This window comes from Neolamprologus multifasciatus, chromosome 12 (genome assembly GCF_963576455.1).
Source record: "Neolamprologus multifasciatus chromosome 12, fNeoMul1.2, whole genome shotgun sequence".
NCBI lineage: Eukaryota > Metazoa > Chordata > Actinopteri > Cichliformes > Cichlidae > Neolamprologus > Neolamprologus multifasciatus.
In genome coordinates this window covers 29,244,622-29,268,300 of record NC_140450.1, presented here as the reverse complement: position 1 = coordinate 29,268,300, position 23,679 = coordinate 29,244,622, and the positions used below count along the sequence as shown (strand labels likewise).

Sequence of the window (23,679 nt, the reverse complement as noted above, 5' to 3'; positions counted from 1 at the left end):
TAACCCCGCAAATGCGGCTCATCTGTGAAGCACTTTGATGTACCTGGGTCTTTTAAATGTGCTATAGAAATAAAATTGGAACTGGAACTGCCTGGTTTGGAAATGTTGGAACCAAGAATGGTGTATATTTGAACAAAGTTGTGAAGGTAGTTAGCAAAATTATAGGTCTCCAAGACCTGACTTTCTATTGTATATGCAGGTAGTGCGCAAGGCTTAAAGACCCAAAGTTATTACAGAGAACCAGACTCACCCTCTGCACAGAGAATCTGAACTGCTTCTTCGGGCTGCAGATATAGAACACCATGAGTAAGGTGTAATATGACTAAAAGTGATTTTGTTACCTGTGCAATAGCATTCTTAAATCAGTATATGTGATATCTGTAGCTTATCTTACCATTTTAGTGGTTTTATTATTATTATTATTATTTAATTTATGTGGTTTTTACTGAAGCCTTATTGTTTTATGATTGTGCATTGTTTTTATTGCTGTTTATATTGTTTATGTCAGTGATTTCTTGAGAGCCCATTTAGAAAATGTTTCTTTTACAAATTTCTACCTTTTTCCACACAACTTATAACCAAGGTATGCAGAACCACATCTCTGAATGCACAACGTGTTGAACTTTGAAGCAGACTGGCAGTAAACACTAAACTGAGGCAACAACTCATATGGGCTCACCTGAAATTGGACAACATAAGATGTTAACAACATCTTATGTTGCCCAATTTATATAACAACATGAAAGAATGCTTCCATCCTGTCTTGAATGATTCAAAATACTGAGGAATGTTCCCAGCATCTTGTTGAAACCATACTACAAAGAACTACAACAATCCTGTAGACAATGGGTACTAACAAGGTGTAACTAATAATGTAGCCGGTGAGTGTAACAGAGAAATTACTTTAAAAATACACATTTATGGATGGGAGAAGGAGGGTGGGGATAGAGCATGAGATTTGTGCTCAATTTCTAGCAAAGTTGATTTTTTTTCTTTATTAACAACTGTCATTATTCTAAATCCGATTCTGATCTTGAAAAGCTTTAAACTTTCAATTTCAACAGATGGTTTTACCATAACTCTCATGACCTTTTCAGGGTGTGACAGCTGGGACATGTTCTAGCTGCCCTCCGTGACCCTCAACTGTGTAAACAGTTAAGAAAATGAATGGATGTGTAAAGTAAGAAGACGCATTAAGGATTTTACCAGTGTAACAAAGTACTCTGAAGAAAGTGCTGGGTGTTTGCAGTCTGATCCAGCTTGAATGTCCATGCTTAAGAGAGAGGATGGTAGGAATTCAACCAGCACAAAGGCTATGGAGACACACCTCAAAAATGCAACCGTACATGCATTTCTACAACAGTTAATGTGTGAATTCTGGTTGTGCTTACTGACCTCTAACCGATTTTATGTGGTACGCGGCGCTCAAAAATCTGTCAAAAAATGTTTTAGTACAACTTTGGTAAGCTACGAAGCCGCACCGCTTGATGGATTGTCGAAGCATTACAGCTACCATAGTCAGGAGTCTTGTGGAGTAATCTGGGTCCAAAACTGTGTCCGCTTCAGGTCCCAAAATCAAATGAACACTGCAACATCACTGAGAGTTAAAAACTGTCTAAATTCTTTCATCTCTAATAAAATGATCAGCGTTGCTGCTTTACCTGGTGTAACAATTAAGTTTAACATCCAGGCATCCATGAAAACAGAATTTATTAAATTTAACCGAGTTAGAAGTTAGCAGGAAGTTAGCTCGCTAGTTTCCACCTAAACATGATATACCATGTTCTGAAAAAAGACAGAGATTTCTGAAAAAATTAAAACGTACAGCTCTGCTATCACTTCCAACATAAATGAAGACAGAAAGCTAAACAGCAGAGACCTTTGTAGTTTGGGCTAGCTGGAATATAATGATGTGCTATGTTATCGCTAGCAGCACAGCTATGTTAGCATAACATAAACACAGTGAAGCAGGAGGATGAACGCTAACTGTTTTCCACTTGATAAAAGTTAATGTGCGGGTTCCCGATGGTTAGGGACAAATGCAATCGCATGGCAAGATGCTGTAAACGGACCAAACTTCAGTCAGGAGAACAACTGAGATAATCCATCCACAATATGAGGTTAGTTATTAATATACTGCAATAACATGGGAATAGAGCAGCTGCAGGAGAATTCAGCATTAATGAATCAATGGTACAGAAGTGGAGGAAGCAAGAAGAATGAGTTCAGTAAAGTTTGATTTATCTCACTGTTTTGTTTCGCTTAATGCGCCTTAATCGGGTGCGCCTTACGTATGAACACAGATCCCTTCATCGACAGTGCGCCTTAAAATGTGGTGCGCCTTATGGTCCAAAAAATACGGTATTGTGTCTTCTATGTCAGACAAAAATAATCTCATGCAGGAAAAGTATGGGAGGATCAGCTGTCAAAAGATGTTATCTGAGAACATATTTACTCATGATGACTTTGCAACATTTGTACAGTGCAAGTAAGTCAATATTTACAAATTCCCTATACACACAGCACACACCTAAAAAGAGCAATAGGAATTAATACACAAAATAGCACATCACACACCATACAATGGGTTGAAAAGGCAGCCAGAAATGCACTGCTCAAGCATATGCCTATTGTCACAGAATCTCCATTATTCAGGTTCAACATTTTTTCTGCATCAACAAATTGATAGATGAAAACCTGTGAAATCCTAGATGATCACCACTAGACATGGAGCGAAATTCCCCCATTAAGGTGCATTCAGGTGTTGTTTTCAGTCTATGAGCCTTTTCAATCATCCTTCTTACTCAGGCTTTATAGCTCTGTGTAGCTGGTGGAAATTTAGCTGCCATCAGCAGCACAGTTAGGTGTTGATTAACACATCACATGAATAAGGAAAAAAGAAATGGTGCAGAGCTCATGCAAACTCACTGCAGGTATAAAACCCTGAACTGCACCAAGCGCTCTACACCGAATAAATCTAAATTGATGTTTTTCAAAATTGACCTTTAACATTTGGAATATTATGTTATATAATATAATAATAAATGTTGTCACTTTATTCCTATACACATCGGTGTGAAATCTGGAGTTATGGCCAAAAATGTATTTCGCAAGTTCAATATGACTAGTCAATTCAAATCAGTTCATTCTTGAGTCCAACTGAGTTTTTGTACCAAATCTGAACAAATTCTCTTAAGGCACTCCTGCAAAATCACACTCACAAGAATGAGACAGATGGTGTCATCGTGAAATAGAAAGAAACAACAGCAACACAAAAGTAACAAAATAAAAAGTGACATTATGAAAAAGGTAAGAATGAAAAAAGTACATAAGGACATGGTGTTATCATGGAATAAATTATTACTGATGAAAAATGTCACAAAATAACAGTGCATTATGAAATAAAACATCTTATTAGAAATGATAAAGGGCCACTATAAAAGAATAATGAACTAAAAGATGATATTATGAAGTAAAAGATATCGCTATGAAATACAAAAATAGGTGTATTAATAATAAAATAAAATACTATGATGAAAAAACTGCCACCTGTTCTTAAAAAGAAATGCATTTTTATATAATTCTAAAACAGATAATCAAAGACTTAATCTGTCGTCTTCTGACTTGTCAAAACATTTGAAGAACAATCCAACTGCAGTTAAATTAGGGTTAGGGTTACTTTTATTTTCTCAAGTGATAATCAAAGACCTTAAATATTGTTCAGAGAAGGCAGATTTTTTAGCGTATCAAAGCCAAAGAAAATGTGTAATCAGAACATATTAGTGTTGCCATGAATTTGCACTGAGTCGCTATGATTTTGTTACACTGGGCCACAGTTTACGTGGATTTGACTGTGACTGTGTGAACTCCAACAAATTTGTGGATGAAAAGACTCTTTACATGTTCTCGGAAACAACTGCAACATAACTGAACTGCAGTAGGTGTCATTTTTTTGATTCTTCAAAAATATACATAACATCAGGATTAATCTCAGGACAAAATAACAAAGATGTATAAAATTAAGTGTATTCAAAAATATGAACCATGCCAGGCTTATTCTGATTTGTCAACAAATGAAAACTATTGTAATAGCGTTCTTGGGGAGAGGCAAGAAGATCACCACCACCCACTGGCTGATCTGTCTGTCAGCTTAGCATGAATGAAAAAATAACTGGAAGAAGAACATAGCTTAGCTCTGTCAAAAATACATCTACCAGCATAATCCAAGCTACAGCATTTCAAAATTAAAGAAAGAAAGAAACATGAAAAAAAAATTGTGATTTGAAGATTTGTTTTAGCTGTGAAAGCAACACTCTGGTATATCACAACACTGAACTATGAAAACAGTTTAAATTAAAAAAAAAAACAGCTTCTACTTTTCTTTGTATAAATTAAACACATACTGTAGGAAATACATACTTTGAAGAGGAACTTTGACATAGAAGGAACTTTTTATCTAATCTTTATGCTAAAAAGCTTTCTTCTTTTTTAAATGTAGACCCTTTATAGTGAAATGGATATTTGTAATGTTTTTTTTTTAATTTCTAACAGCAATAATCTATGGGCCAGATTTACCAAAAAATGGCAAAATAGTGTGTAAGCGCAATCCCCAAATTCCGCGTGTGTTTAGTTTTCCACGTGATTTACAAAAATTGTGCTGCTTTCTAAACACAGGAGCAGTCAGTTACTTTCAATATAACATGCCAAAAACCCCACACAGTTTAGAACAAGGTCACAATTTAAGAGTCAATGCAATGACAGGACAGGAGCCTCTTTTAACTGTAATCAGAAAAGCATATAAATACAGGTCATTTACATGTATGTTAAATGTAGGCCTAAAGTGCCTGTCCGGCAGAAAGAGTCATTTTAATCAAAACGGGCTTTAGTAATTCTCAAGCTCCAGTCTAGGTTTGTAAGCCATGAGACAATATGATGGCAGTCCATTCTATAGCATTGTTGTATTGAAGAAAACTTCAACTGAGAAAACAAAACACAAATGCCTGATTAATAAAAGTTTATTTCTGTGTGTGTGTATGTCTGATATATATCTTACATATTGTACATATCTTACATGTACAGCTGAATTTGTGTAAGTCTGTCAAAAACTGTTCTATGTTATAGCACAGAGCACCTTGTGCGCTGTCCATGGTGCTGAAACTATAGCAGTTTAATTTGAATGTAACAAAACTTTATTAATGAAAGGTATGATTTTAAAGCTAATGTCCAACAAAGGGCATTTTACTTTTAAGGATAAAGCTGTGTAATTCCTGTCACTGAACCACGATTTGTTGAAAGAGCCTGACACCAAAAATTGAAGAGTTACAAGAAGTTTTGCTGCCACTGGTATTGGATGACTCCTTTTGGTTTGAGGTTCCAAGCTCAATGTACTGAACTCATCTCTGAGTTCACTGAGCAAATAGAAGTAGGTGGCTTGGTAATCTATATCCTTTAAGTGCACCTTTATTCGTGGAGAAATGTCTCATTCTTCTAGCACCCGCTGCTACAAATATCTCGCAGCAATGAATGCAAACATATGAAATGCAAAAAATAAGTGCAATCTTTTCACTGCGCTCTCTTTGTAAATGCTCACAGTACTTTTTTTTTTACACCAAATCCAGTTTGCACTGGCACGCATCAATAAATCTAAAGAAGCTTTAAAGTTCTAAAGTTTTCCAAAATGCCCGACTGTTTGTTCCAGGATGGCTTTATTCATTGTGACAGTTAAGTTTTAACTGTCACAATGACAGTGACAGTTAACTATGTCAACTAATAGGTGTATCTGCAGGTGTTACAAAAACAAGCGAATTACAGCTTTGCAGGAGAGATTAACAACATGGACATTAACAAAGGGAACATCATTTACAGTTACTTTAATGGAATTTCATTCTTTGAATGAACAAATGATTTAATATAATTGAAAGTGGGGACATTTTTAATAAAAGTATGTGTGGTGCAAGTTAATGAATATAAAAGGCAAATGAAAAGAAAAGATGTGCAGGATTCAATGTGCCTGATTTTCACTGAACCAGCCTTATGTACATGTTATGTGTATACAATGAAAACTAGTATTATGAGAGCAGTATGACTCTGCATCCCCAACTGTGACATTTCTCTTACTGATGTGAGAATTGCTGAATAGAAAGTTTGTGTATAGGTTTTATGGAATTGTTGCTGTGTATGGTGGAAAAAAGGCTCAGGTGAAGTAAATCTGGGGAGTGAGATAATTCAGAAAGCTGCAGCCCTCCTTGAGGGTAAAGGCTCTAGGCTACATTAGCAACTACCAGCATGTCACACTCAAATGTTTCACTAAATGGTGACAGTTACATTGAATTTAAGGAACTGCAAGAGCAAGAATGCAAGGAATGAGATATTTCTGGTTCTGGTGTATTGAATTGGATCTTTTTAAGATTGTTACAGGCATGCAATGCAAAATCCTGATGTATTCTTTTATCTCAATGCCCATGGTAACCACTAACACAGCTTCTGTGTTGACTGAAAAATACAACGGCAAGCAAACAGCTCTAATTAAACATAAAAAGGTTTATGAACACGATGCATGACTTAGTAAGCACATGTAAACAAATTCAGTTTAATTATTACACTAAAAAAAACAGCAGGGGCCATATTGCTCAGTCACTGTGGGTATTAAAAAACTCCTGTCTACAACCCCTTCTGAATGGAACATGTGGAGCTGACTGAATGGCTTTGATCACTCTTTCAGTGATGGCAAATGCCTTAAGTGTTACCTGCGCTGTCTCCTGGCACATTTCAATTGAAAGGCCAGAAACTAATTACCAAGTGTGACTGCCTGACAAAGCTCCAATTCCAACTCATTTCCCCTGTCAAACAGAGAGTGGAGGCGGATGCTGGAACTTGTCAAACTCAAGACTCACTATGCATGAGCCTGCCTCACCAACTCACCCCCTTCCCTCTCTTTAAATTCTAACTGTCCAGCTTGCTCTTGTCTCCTGATGTGAGAGAAGCGCACAGCGGTTCAGTGGTCATGAGGTAAATTGAATCTCAAAAGACGAGAGCCATACGGTTTGGCTGATTTATTTACAAGTTGGCTGATGTGGGCCACAGAGGGCCCACAGTGGGATTCATGGGAAATGGCCTCTAAAACCCAAGCCGAGGCAGCTCTGATAAATCTTATTTAACACTCTGCCTTATGCTGCAGAGAAAAACTCAAGGTGCTTCAGCCTTGTACTCACACAATCACTGACTCAGAACAAGTGCAGACACATTTCATGCATTAATGCTTGATTTTTTCACTTGTTGTTTCCACTGCACGGCAGTAATTTGAGCATGCTGTTTCATAGTCTAGGAAGCATGCAGCTTTTCAGGGCCATTGGGATTAAACCTATGTAAGCAAGGGGTGTAAACCTGACTACTCTATCGCGGGCATCTTCAATAGATATTTTATGTAGTTTAGAACTTTCAGGATCAGTAACTTACATGAAGCCCATTTAGCCACTGGAACACTTCCTGATTCAGTCAGGACAGGCTAAAGAAGAATGAAGTTGTTCTTTTGCCATTTAGTTTAAAATCTGTTTTGTATTTGTTTTTCGTATCAGCTCAAACGCACAGAAAAGAGTCACATAAATGTAAGCATATTGAATCAATCAAGGGTTTTATACAATTTACTTATAAATTCATTTATAATTTCAAACAGAAAGATTCTACTTTTCCTTCCTTTTAAAAGATAAATAGGCTCATCTGAACAGCAGAATTAAGCTAAAGAGATCACAGACAGTACAGTGGTACATTCAGTAGTGGATGTCTCAATCAAGTCAAGAAAACCTGCAGTAGTAGAGATCAATGCAATGTTACATCTGGAAGTAAATCAGAAACTTCTGGGGGGTTTTCTTCTGTGATTTTAAAGAACTAGCCAAAATAAAAGTGAAATCTTAATATGCTCCAAAAACTCAATATGCCTGTCTATCTCACTGCAAAGAAGCATTTTCTCTTTCAGCCCCATTACATTGATTTATGAAAATATCAGTTTGGAATTGATTGGGGTGGTTTGCTGGAGGCCCTTGTTAATATTTCACATGACCTCTCGCTAAATTGGAGTTTATCATCTCTGACAGATGACTTTGCTGCGTGAAGGAATGTGAGATGTGAAATGAAAGCTGTTGCACCCTCTCTGTTTCATTAAAAATGCAACACAGAGCCTACCGGAGGTGAGGTGTAATGAGTGGAAGAAGGCACCTGGGTCCTTGGTGGGTCCTGTTCATATAGGCTACCCAGCCGCTTTGTCTGGGAAAACCTCATATATTTCATGCATCACCACCAAAGATTAGTATGCATCTTTCCTGTGGAATATATAATTACAAGCCATTTGGCCTTAAACTAATTTATTCAGTTTTTATGTGAACAATAAATATGCATGCATGTGCAATGTACATTTTAATATTAAGGTGCGTGTATTATGCTTATGTAAAAGGTGTGAATGCATCATGTGCACTGCAGCCACGTGCATGTATGCATGCATGTAGGAGGAATTATCTTGTAGTGTATATAGGTAATGTGCTTCCATATTCATTAAAGTGTGGATAATTTGATCTTCATTAGCATCCATTATGAGCAGCATCACATTATAATTTAGTAAAATGAGATCATATCATGAGGAGGCAGGGGGAGGAAGGAGAACTGATAGGCCTGTGGTGGTGAAGTGTTCGCCCCAGTAGGGATAGAACGGTTACAAGCGGGTAGATATTATCTCCTCTGACACCCATTGTGTAGCCGACTCCCTCTGCAGAGGCATGGGCCTGGAAGTACTGTTGGAATTGATTTAGTGAACGGGGCACAATCTTTGGACACTTTTCTGCTATTGACTGCAGCTTCAAATCAGAAATTCGAACAGAACTCAGTCAGGGATTTAATTAAAACTGACAAGAGGGAATGACTGACATTGTGGACAGGGTAGTTGCAAGAAATCAATTGTGCAATGCAAATGAGTTTCAAATCCTGCTTTTGCCTTGTGCTTCCATTTTTAAAAAATCCTTTCTCCTTCCTCCATAGCTCGTTGCTGCATTTTTAACCGGGGGCACAGCTCTATCTTTATTCAGCAGTTAAGATGATAAGCAAATGTTTTTAAGCTCATTACTAAAAATGTGTGCCACTGTGATTGGGTTGTTACCCTTTTCATGTCATTCAAAAAAGCCAGTTGAAGATGTAATAACTTCCAATATTAAAAAAAAGAAAGAAAGAAAAGAAAAGTCACCCAAAAACATGGCTGCATCTTATAAAAATGCTATGCTGTGGTTCCCGGTCCACTTTGTTGTGTGCAGGCTGAGTTCTCTTATTTTTGCCAAATGTAAATGAGATGTCAAGATATTTCCAGCACAGCTGCAACACAGTTTGACAGCAGAGCATAATTCAGCTATCTGAAACATCAACAGCAAATGTCAAGTTTTGATCACAGGCCCACAGAATGAAAGCTGCTGTTTCTGTATAGACTTCCTATTTTAACCAGTGGTAAAAAAAAAAAAATCATAGAGGGATACAGGGAGGAATCTTGGACGTGTGTGTTACAGAAGGGAGTTATTCCTGTTCCCAACTACCTCCACTCTCAGCACTTTCTCACCATTGGAAATCCCTAACTGAAGACCAAGTACATAAGGAAGGTTGAGGAAAACCGAGCACACGAAGAAAGCAAATATTACAGTCGCCTGGCAACGCCAGTCCGCAACATTCACTTTGCTCATTGTAGTCTGGCAAGGCTGAATTGGCATATTGCTTGGGAGAGACATAATTCAACTCAGAACAGAAAGAGAAGCAATGACTGACAGCTCCCTTCTATACTCAGGAATCAGCCCCTACATCTTGTTGGATGAAGGTATGTCTTCCTGAGCTGCCATTGGTTTCTATGTTTGTCTGTCTAACTCCAAAAAAAGCCTACTTTAATTGGTCCAGTAGCCCTAAAGGCATATATATATATATATATATATATATCTCAAGTATTATATTTATATATAATCCTTTTATATAGAAAGGTATCTCACATATATAAAGTAAATGTGCAGTGGTTATGTAGTAAGTGTGAACATACATTATGTGTACATCTATTTGCCTTGTCCAGTTCAGGGCAGGCTACACCTTGAACTGGTCACCAGTCTGACACACAGAGAGACCCAATCATTCACACAGACAGGCAGTTTAGAATCACAAATTAACCTAAGCCCACTAACCCCAACCGTGAAGAGAACCCACAGAGAGGTCCAGCCAGATAATGGATTTGAACCCAGGACCTTCTTGTGCTAACCATCACACCGATGGGGTGGCTGTAGCTCAGGTGGCAGAGCGGATCAGCCACTAACCAGAAGGTCGGTGGTTCAGGCTGCTCCAGTCTGCATGCCAAATATCCTTGGGCAAGATACTAACCCCATGTTGCTCTCCGATGCATCCATCGGAGTGTGAATGTGTATGAATGTTAGCTACTTAGCACTTAAGTTTAGAAGTGCTTGTGTGAATGGGTGTGATTGGGTGAATGAATTAGCTGTATAAAGTGCTTTGAGTGCTCGGACAGAGTAGAAAAGCGCTGTATAAGAACCAGTCCATTTATCATTTACCGATGGGGCCCCCTATCATACAATATTCAGGAAGAATTACCTTGTAGTATATAGGCACAGGGATAGTAACTGTCTGTCCTCATGCAAAAACACAGCCCAAAAGTTGTTTATCACAAGCATTACAAAGTTAGATTACCTCTAGGGGCCGTGTGAACAATACATATAAAGTGCATGCTTATATATACAAAAACGAAAGTTTTAAATCATCCATTTAGCATGTAAAAAAGCCATGATTTTTTTCAAACCCCAACCAATTAGCTTTGGTCCTAAACTTATCCAACAAACGAGGGAAACTATAAGTGGAGTTCCAAAAATGTTAGGATGTTATGTAAAATGTAAATAAACAGAATTAAATGATTTGCGAATTTCATAAACCCATATTTTACCCACAATAGAACATAGAAAACAGATGTTTAAACTATGAAAATTGACATTTTAAAGAAAGAAAATACAATCATTTTGAGTTTGATGGCAACAACAAAAATCACAAAAAGCTGGGACAGGGTAACAAAAGGCTGGAAAAGTAAGTGGTACTGACACGAAACGGCTGGAGGAACATTTCACAACTAATTAGACAGAGGGCAGAGGCTACTGGTCTGCCTGCAGTCCAAATCTGGGGTTTGGTGACCACCATGTTGGTTTTAGCAAGACAAATCCACGGAAATTAATTACAGAATAAAACATATACTAGAATTTCACTCTCCAAAAGTGGAGCACAAGTTCATAACAAAAAGAAAATAATACTAAGTTCCAGTCATGGAAGAATTTATTTTTGTACAAATGTTTGTTGCAAACATGTTACTTCCTTGGCTCAGGTTTGGAGAGTATTCGGATAAACTCAATTTGTGAGCCAGGGTCAGGTGGCCACCCACCCCAGCAAGTTGCATCATCCATTATTATCAACATAAATAAGTACTTTAAATTTAAAAAAAAAAAAAAAACAATTAAAAAGTATAATCAGACCATAACTGTCAATTGGTCTGATTGTTTCATGGTTGCATTTTGGGAATTGCATTAGGTTTTGTTGATCTTTATGTGGAATATTTTCCTGCAAAGCCTGCTCAGATATTAGGAGTTACCATTACTTGCACTATAAACGGAAAACCAGAAAGATTCAGATACCAATAAATCATTGTTCCCAGTCCTATTTGAAAAAATATGACTTTAATGTTAGTTTGCATCTATAGGTTACCTAGCATGTTCACATTGGAAAAATGATTGCAGCTTGATATGTGCATATTTGTGAGTTAACGGAAGAAAAACTTGAGTAATGTAAAACGTTTACTACTCTAACAGGATCTTTTAGTTAAATTGAGTCATTTAATATGTGAATGAGTCTTTTTCTAAGGTAATATTACTGGCCAGCTGCTAAGCTCTGACCCTCACTTTGACTCATGTTGCCTGTTTTTAAGCACAGCAGAAGGGGGAAGCAGCATGCAAGAACAGCAACAGTTGGCCAATCAAAGCTCCTGCTGCTTCCCGGTGGGTCGCTCGCATTTAATTTTTAGGTATCGCACTGCTGTCTTGCAGTCTTATCTGGAAAGAGTAACTTAACACAGAATGCATTTAGTAAGTCGCATGTACAGGCACTTTCCTGCAAATAAGTGATCCTTATTTTTGCATGAACTAAGGTAGGAAACAGGAAAGCTTTTTGACTCGTGTAAGAAACTTTGATTAAAAGACAGGTTCTGTCTTCGATTGCGGTATCCAGTTTGTCATACACTATTTCCCCTTCCTCTGTCAGAATGATTATTTTTTTATTAATTGTTTATGTGAATATATATGAATAGATGTGTTTGTCCTTATGGATATATGGAAGTATAGAAATGCAATGAAATATTTACATTGCAAAATAGAAAGAACAGGGAGATAAATGGCACTGAATAATAATATTGAATAATGTGAATGTTTCCTAATGTATCATTTAAATGCACATTTGATTAATGAAATTATAATTGGGCTTTATAAGTCAATTCTATGATTATGATTAATAAGCTAACTTTTTCCACTTTTTAAGGATTTTATTTTACTCAGATGATGTTTTCCTCATGAGCGATCGAACAAAACCTGACAGAGTCACGTCCACATGGTTCATGCTGCTGTGGCTCGGAGACATTACTGCTGGTGGCACATTTCCAGCTAAATGGTCATTATCATAAACATGAAGGGAAAGTTCTTTTCTTTGCTGTTACCACTCAGACTTCTACGGAATAATGTCCAGTGAAAGGGCCAGCCTTGACCCTCGTCACCTTCCCAGCAGCTAATAGTGCGTAATCATTGATAATTGGCAGCCAGCAGCATTTACAAAAGGTCCAGTGATTAATGCTAATTAAGAGTGGAAAATGTGTGTCTACTGTGTGCGTGTGTGTGTGATTGTGTGTTGCCATGTGCAAGCGAATACTTGCACATCTGACCTTGGCTGTTCTCTGAACTCGGTCCCAGCAGCTGAGTTCAAACCCTATCAACCAGGCAGCTGCGCTGAAAGATGCTGTTTCAAAGGGGCAGCCCGCCTGCTTAAATGCTGCTCCTGCATCAGATGCAAAGTAAGAAAGAAAAGCTGACATAGAGAAAGGAAAGGGGGGTCTGAATGCCCTGATCCCTCACATGGATCTGTGGATCACTCTCTGAGGAGTAGAGCCGACTCAGCACAGAATTGATTGACAGACACAGAGTGAAGTCTGGTAAAGAGTGTCTGAGAGTGCATCTGAGAGCAGAAAACAGGCAAGCTTCTTTTTATATTTTTATCTGTCAAAAACTGTAGATGAAATATTTTTTGACATGCAGAACCCACAATTCCAAAAGTAGTAACTACACAGATAGCTAGATAGATGAGAGAGAGAGACTTATAAAGAGACATATATATAAAACCTATTTATAAGGGGTTCCAGTTAACAGGATGTTTCATAAAGCTGTGAATTGAAGAGACAATCGGTGCAAGTATATGATAACAGAAAAATAGACTTCAAGACTACAATTATGAAAATGCTGAAGCACCTTCTTGGAAGGTCTGTACCTCACAGTAGTGTCTGTCTATTTTCAGATCCTTTTAGAAAAATGCTCCAAAAGGCACCAAGATTACAAACAAATAGGCAGGTCCAGATGTCTGACTTGAACTAGAACCCAGCTGGGCAACACACCTAACTCTGAGACTAATCTAGATGGGTGATTCAGAAAAAATGTAACCACCCTACAGGTGTTATATGAATGAGACACTGTTTCTAGAGGCCATAACTGTTGCCACAAAAAAAATGAATGCTGTTAAATTGTTTTATTTTTTATTGGTGGCCACTTGCTGATCTGCAGTTTTGACACTTCCGTGCTGACAAAACCGATCATCTTATCCGTTCCCGGTTTACAACTTTCACATGGCTACTAGTATCACAGGTGTTAGAGGCATTCTAACACAACATTGTGCAAATATTGTCTCCTTAAGATCCTGACAGTTTTTATTATTTCATACAAATTTTCATTCATTTCTTTTCACTGTAACCCTGTAACAACAAAGCGAACAATAGTTCCGCTAATAACTGAGCGTAAAACAATTATGCCAGAATATGTCTTTATTTTCTCTGTTCTGGTAAGTAAATCATGGCCAACTTAACTACCATTATAGTTGCTGGGTGTTTCATGGGGACCTATTATGTGAATTTACAGCTTCATATTTTTATTCTTGGACTCCACTAGAGCAGCATTTCATCAGCGCATTACAGATCAAATAACTTTAAAAAAAAATTGTACTCTGAGGTTTGCTGTAGTGCGTCAGTTCCTGAACTGAGATGAGCTATTTTCTTCTTTTTTCTGATTGGCTGTCACTCATAAAAAAACAAAAAATGAATAGCAGGCGGCTATACTCACAGCTAGAGAAATCAATTATCAGCAGGTGTAGCTGACATTATTACAGCACACCAAAGGTGAAAAAACTTCTTTAGAGAACGCAGCATGGTTTTGCCATTAAACCAAAATCCCAGCACAGCCTGATGCTGATCATAAGTGTTTGGAACGGGAGCTGAAAGTTTAAACTTGTTGAATTGACCCAATCTAGGTCTCAAAGCTCTTAGGCAAATCCAATTCTTACTGTAAAAATTTATTTTCCTTGTGCCACTTCAGGGTGTTGTTGTGATGAATCTCACTAATGCTTGATAGGATTAGGATCCTGGGAATTTTGAGGCTGGCTAAACACCTTGTGCTCATCGTAGTGTTCCTTAAACTGCTACAGAGCAGTTTTTAGTAGTTGGAAGAACATGTGTCCTGCAGAGGGAGGCCACTGCCACTATTTATGGCTCCTATGGCAAAATAACACAACTTTCCCAGCAAAAAATTGCATTGCAACAGCACGATCACGATCAACACAGTATGCAATTTCCCTGTTCGATGTTAAGGGCTTAAGGCTGAAGCTGATTTGTGTATATTACTATAGTATGACTGATATGTTCTGAAAGTATTTATCCATCATCTATGTTTCAAAGGAATTCGGATTTTGGTTCCTGAGCTGTTTCTGTGCTACATTTCACACTACATTTCTAACAGAAGCAAAACCCTACTTTAAATTATCTCTAGGCCAAACGCATTTGAGTGTAGCTAAATATTTTATTTAGCATGCACAGAAAGTCATTAATAATTCGCTTCAGTAAATTTTAAACAGCTGTGCCTGTTAATTGAGAACGTAATAATATTGGAGTGAACAGGTTTCTGCATCACCACTGTGTTTCTAAGGAAAAGAAACACAGTGGTGATGGGTACTGAGCTAAACGTGATGTTGAATTAGACTTCTGCTTTTCGTGCTTCTTTGCTTTCACAGCATGTACTGTCCACACTAAACTTTCTGTGCAACATTTCCATCTCAAACATGTCATTTTTGACCTTCACACTAGGTCAACTTTGTGCTTGGAGCCATAAAGAGTGACAGACATGCTGTGATGAACATTCTGTGTCTGAAACAGTTTGCTATTTTTTCTTTTCTTAAGGCAGTTTAAGAGACAAATAGGATATTTCCAGCCATGGCAGAGGGGCTTTGAAAGATCTTTACAAAATAGGCTCAACTCTTTCTGTCATAGACGGCTTTGCAAAAGCTTTTATTTGATTTCACTGACACTTAGCAAGAGCCCCAAGAGGATCGGACTTATTTAACATTACCGCTCCACTAGTGGCCTCATTATCTTCCACAGAGAAGCTGCTGAGAAGCTCCAGAGACATGAAGAGCAAGACAGGGTTCAGCTTTAACAGAGGGGATGCGGTCAAAGCAGAAATGCAGTTTACTTGATGCACTCCAGCTGAAAATCCAACCTATGCAACTATGTAAACATTTCGATGTAGGTGTAATTAGAGCAGCATCATCCCCAGTGACGAGTTCAGATATAATTGAAGTTTTCCATCACCCAGGCTGAGTTTGTGGCCGGCAATTTAGTAATTCCATAGGTGTCCAAAAACAAGCCTTTGGTGGACTGAGCCGAAGAAAGTCTACACCGACGTTTGGCACAGTAAGCCTTGTCTCAGCCCCGTGGAGCTTGTTTGAAGTAGCTACTGATGTGCTGTTATTTATGCAGAGCAAGACCACAGAGGCCACAAGCCGAGCGCTGTGTGACCCACATTCAGCAGACTTGAAAGTGCTGCTCGCTGCCAAGTTTAACAGAGGGCAAAAGAACACAGAGGGCATGGCTGTTTCATCTAGGCAGCTCATCCTGTGCAGCCAGTCAGTAAAAATACTAACCATCCATAGCAAATGAATAAGTCATTGAGCTTTCAATATGTGTCATCCGTGAACAAATCGGTAGACCTATGTGGCTGTTTTGCAGTTTTGGTAAGATCTTTGGTGTTCAAGTGTCACCCCTTTGGTCTTTTGTCAAGTGCACAACACAAATAAATGAATAAATAAATATGGAGTTTTGTGCCACTGGATTAACCAGATATGGTTAAGGCTTACATAAATCTTATTCTACCTGCCAGTATGAATGCAACAGAGATGCCAACAATTAGATTTTGTCATCTTAAAAATAATACAATACCAATTAACTTGATGTCTTCATTGCTCCATCACACAACCTGTGGAAATTTTGCAATACACCGCACCCGGATTAACTGTCAATCAAAGACTCGGTCTTCGTTAGTTTATAATACCTAAACCATGTTCATATTCTACTTCCTATCAAAGTTCTTATTTTGACAACAGTCTTACTCTCAAGCGATGATTCTAAATTGGCCATATGGTGCTGATGTGTGTGTGCAAACGACTGTTTGTCTCACTGTATCAGCTCCATGATGGACTGGCGATCTATACAGGACAAACCTTGCCACTTGCCCAGTCTTAGTTGGGTAGTTTCCCACCTTGGCTTTTAATGGAAAAGCTGGCTGATAAATAATTAATCTTTTTAGGCATTTTTTCAAACAAGAATATCAACTATTCATTGGTTCCAAGTACTCAAATGTGATGATTTTTGCCTTTTCTCTCTTTCAAATGATTATTGAGTTTAGACTATAGAGTGGACAATCCCATTCCTTCATTAGCCTTCATTTCAGATTAGTAAATTGGAATGCCAGCATTTTTTCTTGCTAAATAAACAGTCTCTGCTGTAAAAGACAGTGGAGGTAAAAAAGAAAGAAAGAAAGAAAGAAAAACAGAAGAGGAAATAAACAGGTGTGCATCATATTTCATTAAGCTCAACATCAAGCAACACAGCCCCTATCCATTAGAGACAGTGTTCTCGCTGCCTGCTCTTTCAAGAGGGTTTTGTTCTCTCTGAAACAACTCAGGACAGTCTCTGCTGCAAGGACATGAGTACTGACTCACAGTCCCTGAATGTGACACAGTATTTTTGCTCCAGTTTTCAGAAATAGAAGATTTCATCTGGGTACAGCACTGAACCTGGATGAAATCTTGCATATCTGGGTTTTTTGTAAATGTAGAAAAGGCTCTGAAAATCTCATTTTTGATGCTTTCTTCACAGTTCCATGGACTGGGAGTATGGCGATTAAATCATTGGTGCCTCAGACAGAAAACTGAGCAGAATACAACTGTGATCACTGTTGTTATACCAGACGGTGAGCGGAGGGAAGCAAAACTTAGTTACTGCTGCAAAGTTGGAAAAGTGGACTTCATTGGGTCTTTTTCCAAACGGGTCATAGAGTCACCTTAACAACAACTGTTGTGTTCAGTGTGCTGTGCTGACAGTGTAAACCAGACTTGATGTCCCTGCCTGTACATCAGAAGGCAATGCTGGCTGGCAGTCAGAAGGGAATTAATTACACACTCACAGATTCATAGCTCTGACTGCAAACACAATGAGTTCAACACAAACAAACACTGGTCAGCATTCGTTGCCACGGATGAATAAAACAACACCAGTCATTATCTGCGCCTTTTATGTCTCCTTTGTCTCAGCTGCTCCACTTTGCCCAGAATTTGCTGACAGTCTTTATTGTGCAGTTCAATATCAGAGACAAAAACGCATCCAATTCTCTCCTTTCAACGATCCCACTGCCACGAGACGTTCAACTATCATTTAACTCTCTCCCTGGTAAATGTATAAATACATAATGCATCATTGTAATGTGAGGCATTTTCCCTCTGAAGGACCCATATTGAAATAAATTAGTTATGATTGAACCTATAAAATCTGTCTCTGTCAGGTCTTTGTCCCTGCTATAAACTTAAATGCTTGGTGCCGATCAAACAAAAATGCTGCTGTGTGATTGTATACCATTGTTACCCAATCAGAAAATGGAAATGATTATTGTCTCGCATTCATTCAGCACAGTTATAGCTGAAAGCATCATTATGAACATCATTAGATGTCTTCTAATTTCACTCTGTTTGACTTGTAGAGAAAAGTAAGGCCTTTCTATTCAGCTGAATTAACACTTCTGCATCACTTGCTCCTTTCCAAATAAAAAAAAGCATCATTGTTCAACTATTACCAGTCCATCCAAAGACTAGCCATGTGATTGATCATCATTTAATTTTACAGCACTGCTTTGACCATATGTTATTTTTTGGGGTGAAAAAACAAAATAGCATTTTACATAACATTTATGTATCTTTAAATCTTACACTATTAAAGTATTTTTTGTTTATTAATAATCATTCAGTTGACTGTGTTAATTGAAAAAGGTGGTGCTCGTAATGACACACCCACAACGGAAAAACTCTGCTCGCGTTTGTTTTCAGGATTTTAGCAACAAAATTAAGCTGAATGGTAAACCTAATTTTCGACTAGGTGGCGATCACATTGGGATCAAACCAACCTAACTCTTCCTCCACTTTAAATTAAAAAAATAAAGGACCTAAAATTACATTTACACAAAAATAAATACCTTTTCTTTTAAATTCAGTAGAACTTCAGCAGTGGTTACATTTGTTTGTCCATTCTTTGATCTAAACTCTGTGGCAACCTCAAAGTAAATGCCTACTAGAGGCTGGCTCCAAAACCAAGTCAATCCATTGATTACCTATAGGCTGTAAAGGTGGTGTCCACCTTAATATCCAAGAACACTTCAAATGAGTGTATAGATGCTAGCAGCTGTAGCATCTGGTGGACATCATGTAAGCTATGTATAGAAAGTCTTTGCTATAAATAAATACAATCTGCGGCAATCTGAAAACAATGCATGGAATACATGAACTACTTTGCAGAAGAGGAAAAAATACATGACTTAATGTGAGTGTGTAAATGACATACTTAACAGCAAACACCTTAATACTGCAGGGTTGTAAGAGGCACGAGAGCTACTGTAACAAGCTTAGTGTTTAGTCAGTAGCTTATCTCAGCACGCCTACCCATGAAGCATGCTGGCTGCAATGACTTACGCTTGACTTCTCTCCTATTAGAAGCACAGCTAACGCTTACAACATGCATATTCAATAACACAGAAGCACACCTGTTTTGTAAATTCTTCCCTTTAGCCAACACCAGTTCTGCCCCTACAGTGAGTGATATTCGGGTAACAATGAGTCAGTGTCTGGTCAGACTCCGCAGACAGTCTAGAGTTTCAGGCCATGCAGCTGCAGAGTAGAGCCATGCTGCTTTCAGACATACGGATACAAAGAGGCAGACTGTCTCCCATCTCTCAATGAGTCTGTAGCTTTCAATTATACTTAATTCGCAGCACATAATGTATGTATTTCTAAAGGGCACATTTGGACATTATCACAGCGAGGAAAGGAAACCAGACTAACGCACTGAGGACACTTTTCTCTTATTATTTTGTTACATTGCAATTGATTTCCTTTTTATTTACAATGTTCAAAATCTAACAAGAGGAACTGACTTTTTTATTAGCAGTAGGTAAATGTCAATGTCACATGAAATTAGTTGGTGCTTCTAAAAGTTAAAAGAATAAAAATGTCCTTAACCCATTCATAACCCAACATATTTATTATTTTTGCCAGGGGAAATTTCTTCTGCTGGCACTCTTTTCTATGCTGCTTCTTCAGGCCTGTTTGTAGTGTAATAGAAACTTCTTCCTTCTTCCCAAAGATCCATTGGGAGAAGCTCCAATTCTGCTCTCTTGATTTACAACTAAAGATTTAATTCCCATTGTTTTAAAGGGTGCTATTCATGAAAGATATTCAAAGAGAGAACTCTTATTTTTTTTTTCTTTTTTAATGATGCCTTTAAGAATTATACTATACAGCAAACCACCCACATCCTTTATGCATAGAGGGAGCGAGGAAAAAAGAAAATTGTGCGACAATGAATGTTATCATCACACTATTGCCTCTGCATGCCCTGCCAGGGAAGCATAGAAGGGAGGAAATCGGGAGGGTTGTGTATTTTTTTTTCAGCAGCCCGCGGCCTGTGATCTTGAGTTGAAGGAGCTCTGCTCTCCCCAGACATGCTTCCTGCATACGCAGCAATACTGGGGAACTCAAGCCTGATTGGAGAGGACAGACTGGTCCACTATTGCCAGCAGAGTGTTCAGAATTCGGCATATGCGACAGCATCCTGGCAGGGACATTGGTCCACTGGGCTCTGATTGGCAGCAGGAGCCAACATGGCTCACTAGCAGCACACCTGATGACAGGGAGGTTCAGCCAGATAAGGCTGTCTTCATGCTGCCCACATGACAGCCAGCCATAGTCATACATTCTTCTCAAAGTGGTGCCTGTACCCTGAGTATATCTACATGAGACTGGAGGAAATCACTCTTCAGCTGAACATGGCCCTTTCCAGTTCAGTGGAGTGATGGACAGCCAAGCAGGCACGAGAGCCTAGTGGACAAATAGCTTGTGCTTGCATGCTCCTCCACTGCAGAGGACTTGTGTCAAAAGCAATGCTTGACACTCTGACTTTGAAGCTTAATGGCATTAGTGGTGTGAGCAGACAGCTGCTTAGAGAGGGGCGCATGGATCCTAGAGTGCATTATTAAGTGTAATGAATGTCAGCGTACCGAGCTCATCCGACACATCAGGTGCCAATTATAGAGACGCGCCCTGATTTGGTTCTAAACTCAATGCACTGAAGGGGAGCTCCTTTGGCCTAACTGACATCTGCCTCATTAGCTTGGAGAAACAGGAGTAAAAGGCAGGCGACCATCCCAGCCTCTAGGCCTCTGTGGGATCCCACTGGGGCACGGGGACACACATCTTCCTCACTGTGCTCCCTCTTTACCTATTATTGATGAGGTGGAGGGTGAATGGAATGTGAATGGCAGACAGCGAGAGTGACATTTGGAGGTGATTCTCTTGAGCACCATAGCCAGAGAGTTTGGCAGGGCAGTTCATTCATTAGTCAACGCTGAATGGCGCTTCAAATCTTCACGGCATAAAGAGGTAAATAAAGCATTCATGGATATCATTGCCTCGGGCAGCCGGAGCAAACACTATTGATTTTTCTGGAGTGTTCTAAAATAATGGTCACAGATGTGTCAAGACATTCATCAAAGCGTCTCTATGAGCCAAATCCTCAATGCAGTAAAAAGCCAATATGCTGCTCTGCTCTCTCAGAGTAATCGGAAACCTGTGCCAGTGTTAGTAGTGACAGTTTAGCTTCTCGCTACAATATACTCCCAACCAATCACACACACACACACACACACACACACACACACACACACACACACACACACATTCACAGCAGACCTACAAGCTTCAGTATTTTTCCCTTTCACTGAAAAACAACATCTGCAGCTTTCTTAAAGTGCACATTTCAATCTCCAGTTTCACGGAGAGAATGGACACATGGTAGATTGCTCATTCTAATTTAAGATCAGGATCCAATATACTCTTGCCAACAATGAGAAAATCCCATTCAACCTGAAGAATATTGCACCTGCAGATTTATAGGGCCTCCACAGTGCCGTTGCAAACCAACAAGCCTCTAGGTGCATGTTGTCTACTCTCTCAATAATATGTAATGCACTCAACACTACAAAGCAGATTCTCCCAAAGGCTCTGCCAGCTGTCTCAACGATATATTCTTGGTCGACTTGGTGGCACTGATTATTAGGCCAATGTATCACAGCGGTGAGCCGCAACAACAGGAGGACATGGTGGCAACGGGGAGTGTTTATAAATGTCCACAATGAGCTTTACTGCAGGAAAAATTAGATATTTTCACCTCAATTGCACAGCAAATCCAGCATGTCCAAATTAACACTGTCAGATTTGATTTCAACACTATTAAAGTGTCTATATGGGTCCACACCAGAGAGTGTTAATTTAACTCTTTTTGGAGAGTTGGTATGTTAACTCTGATTTAGTGTTAAACACCAAATCTCTCTGGAGTTGATAATTTAACACTTGGTGTTAAGAGTTTATATATTAACTCTCAAAGAGTATTTTAGTTTAACTATGTAAGAGTTATCTTCTAATTAATTCTAAAAAGCGGGAATTTTACTGTTCTGAACTTCTAGAAATTTCTTTTGGAAATAAACATTTACTAAAAAGACGCAATGGTTTTTGAAAAACATTTATTCTGAACTGTGCACCACAATTTCAAAACATTTTCTGAAAGATGTAACAGTGTACATGTTCTCACTTTCATTAGAATTTCGTTTATCAAAAGGTCTGACATAGGTGAGCTGGTAAATGCAAATAATAGCATTCTCATCACTTATTTCAATAAATACAAAATACAATATGCATGTCCTTCATTCATCACTTTGTGGAACTTCAGCGCACTTCTGCTCTCCCCCATATTCCGTCTTCACAAGCGTATCCTATGTGGAGATTGAATAAAAATTAGTTGACACTAATTAATGGCACAAATCAATTGCAGCACAGTAAAAAAAGAAGAAAAAGGAATCCTTTTTGAGCCATTACTTGTGTAAAGTATTTTCCCAAAAGATAAGGACACAGACAACAGGTAGTACTGAACTAAATGTAAAACCTCAACCTTTTTCATTTTTACCTAAACCGTGTGCACAAAACTCTGGAGGGATCTAAGTGCTAACGTAGAACCCAGTCGGGACATCTGCTACTGCTGTTTGCTCGTTTTTTATGGGAGATCGTTTTCAGGCTTCAAGTAGCACCATTATACCAACATTTCACATTCTAGACATTGTTTTAGGTGTATTTGACCAAAAAATTTAACCGAAAATTCACATGCAAGCTTTTTTTCAAGGCTGTGGTATTTGCCGAAAACAATACCTTTCAGCTAGCTAAAACAGCGAGCGGTGCTATCAGCGAGCAACACGGCTAATGCCTTTCACACAGCTTTGTCTCAACTCCAAAGAGCCACAGAAGTAAAAGCTAATAACAATAATTGAAACAATCTTTGAAAAAATGACTTACCAAGCATGGCAAACAACTCAAATATGTAGAGCAAAATGTTCTGAAACGGCTTCACTTCAGCTTCGATTGGAGCCGTGCTGGGGGCGGAGTCTGTGAATTTACTCTATTAGTGTCATAGCCCCTGTAGGAGTTCAGAGTTAAGAGGTCAAGAGTTAATGTTTCCATTGTAACACCTCCAGATTTGAAATAGAAACACTCATTTTTAACACTCGATTTTAACTACTATCATTTTACACCTCAGAGTTACATTAAAAGAATGTGACTCTACTTAGAGTAAAATTAACTCTAAGACTACTAACACCAAAACATTTAACACTTTTGAATTTGCTGTGTGACCACAGTGGTATAAGTTAAGGAAATAGACAATGACCATTCATC

General features: G+C 38.5%; 2 protein-coding genes and 1 long non-coding RNA gene across 6 annotated transcripts in view; 1 reads left to right on the top strand and 2 right to left on the bottom strand.

The window, feature by feature from the left end:
* Window positions 1–23,679, bottom strand: part of unc5db (unc-5 netrin receptor Db) — a 284,478-nt gene that overhangs the window by 193,270 nt on the left and 67,529 nt on the right. The gene's annotated exons all lie outside the window — the stretch shown is intronic.
* LOC146507221 (tetraspanin-4-like) overlaps window positions 1,328–23,679 on the top strand; it is a 547,388-nt gene continuing 525,036 nt past the window's right edge. The window contains exon 1 of the mRNA XM_085180750.1: window positions 1,328–1,342. The gene's annotated coding sequence lies outside the window, so the exon portion shown is untranslated. The remainder of the gene's footprint in view (window positions 1,343–23,679) is intronic.
* On the bottom strand, window positions 1,415–23,637 carry LOC146507229 (uncharacterized). Its single transcript, XR_014877268.1, has 2 exons — window positions 23,302–23,637; window positions 1,415–22,727 (listed from the first exon to the last, which is right to left on the bottom strand). It is a non-coding gene; the product is annotated as an uncharacterized LOC146507229 (long non-coding RNA).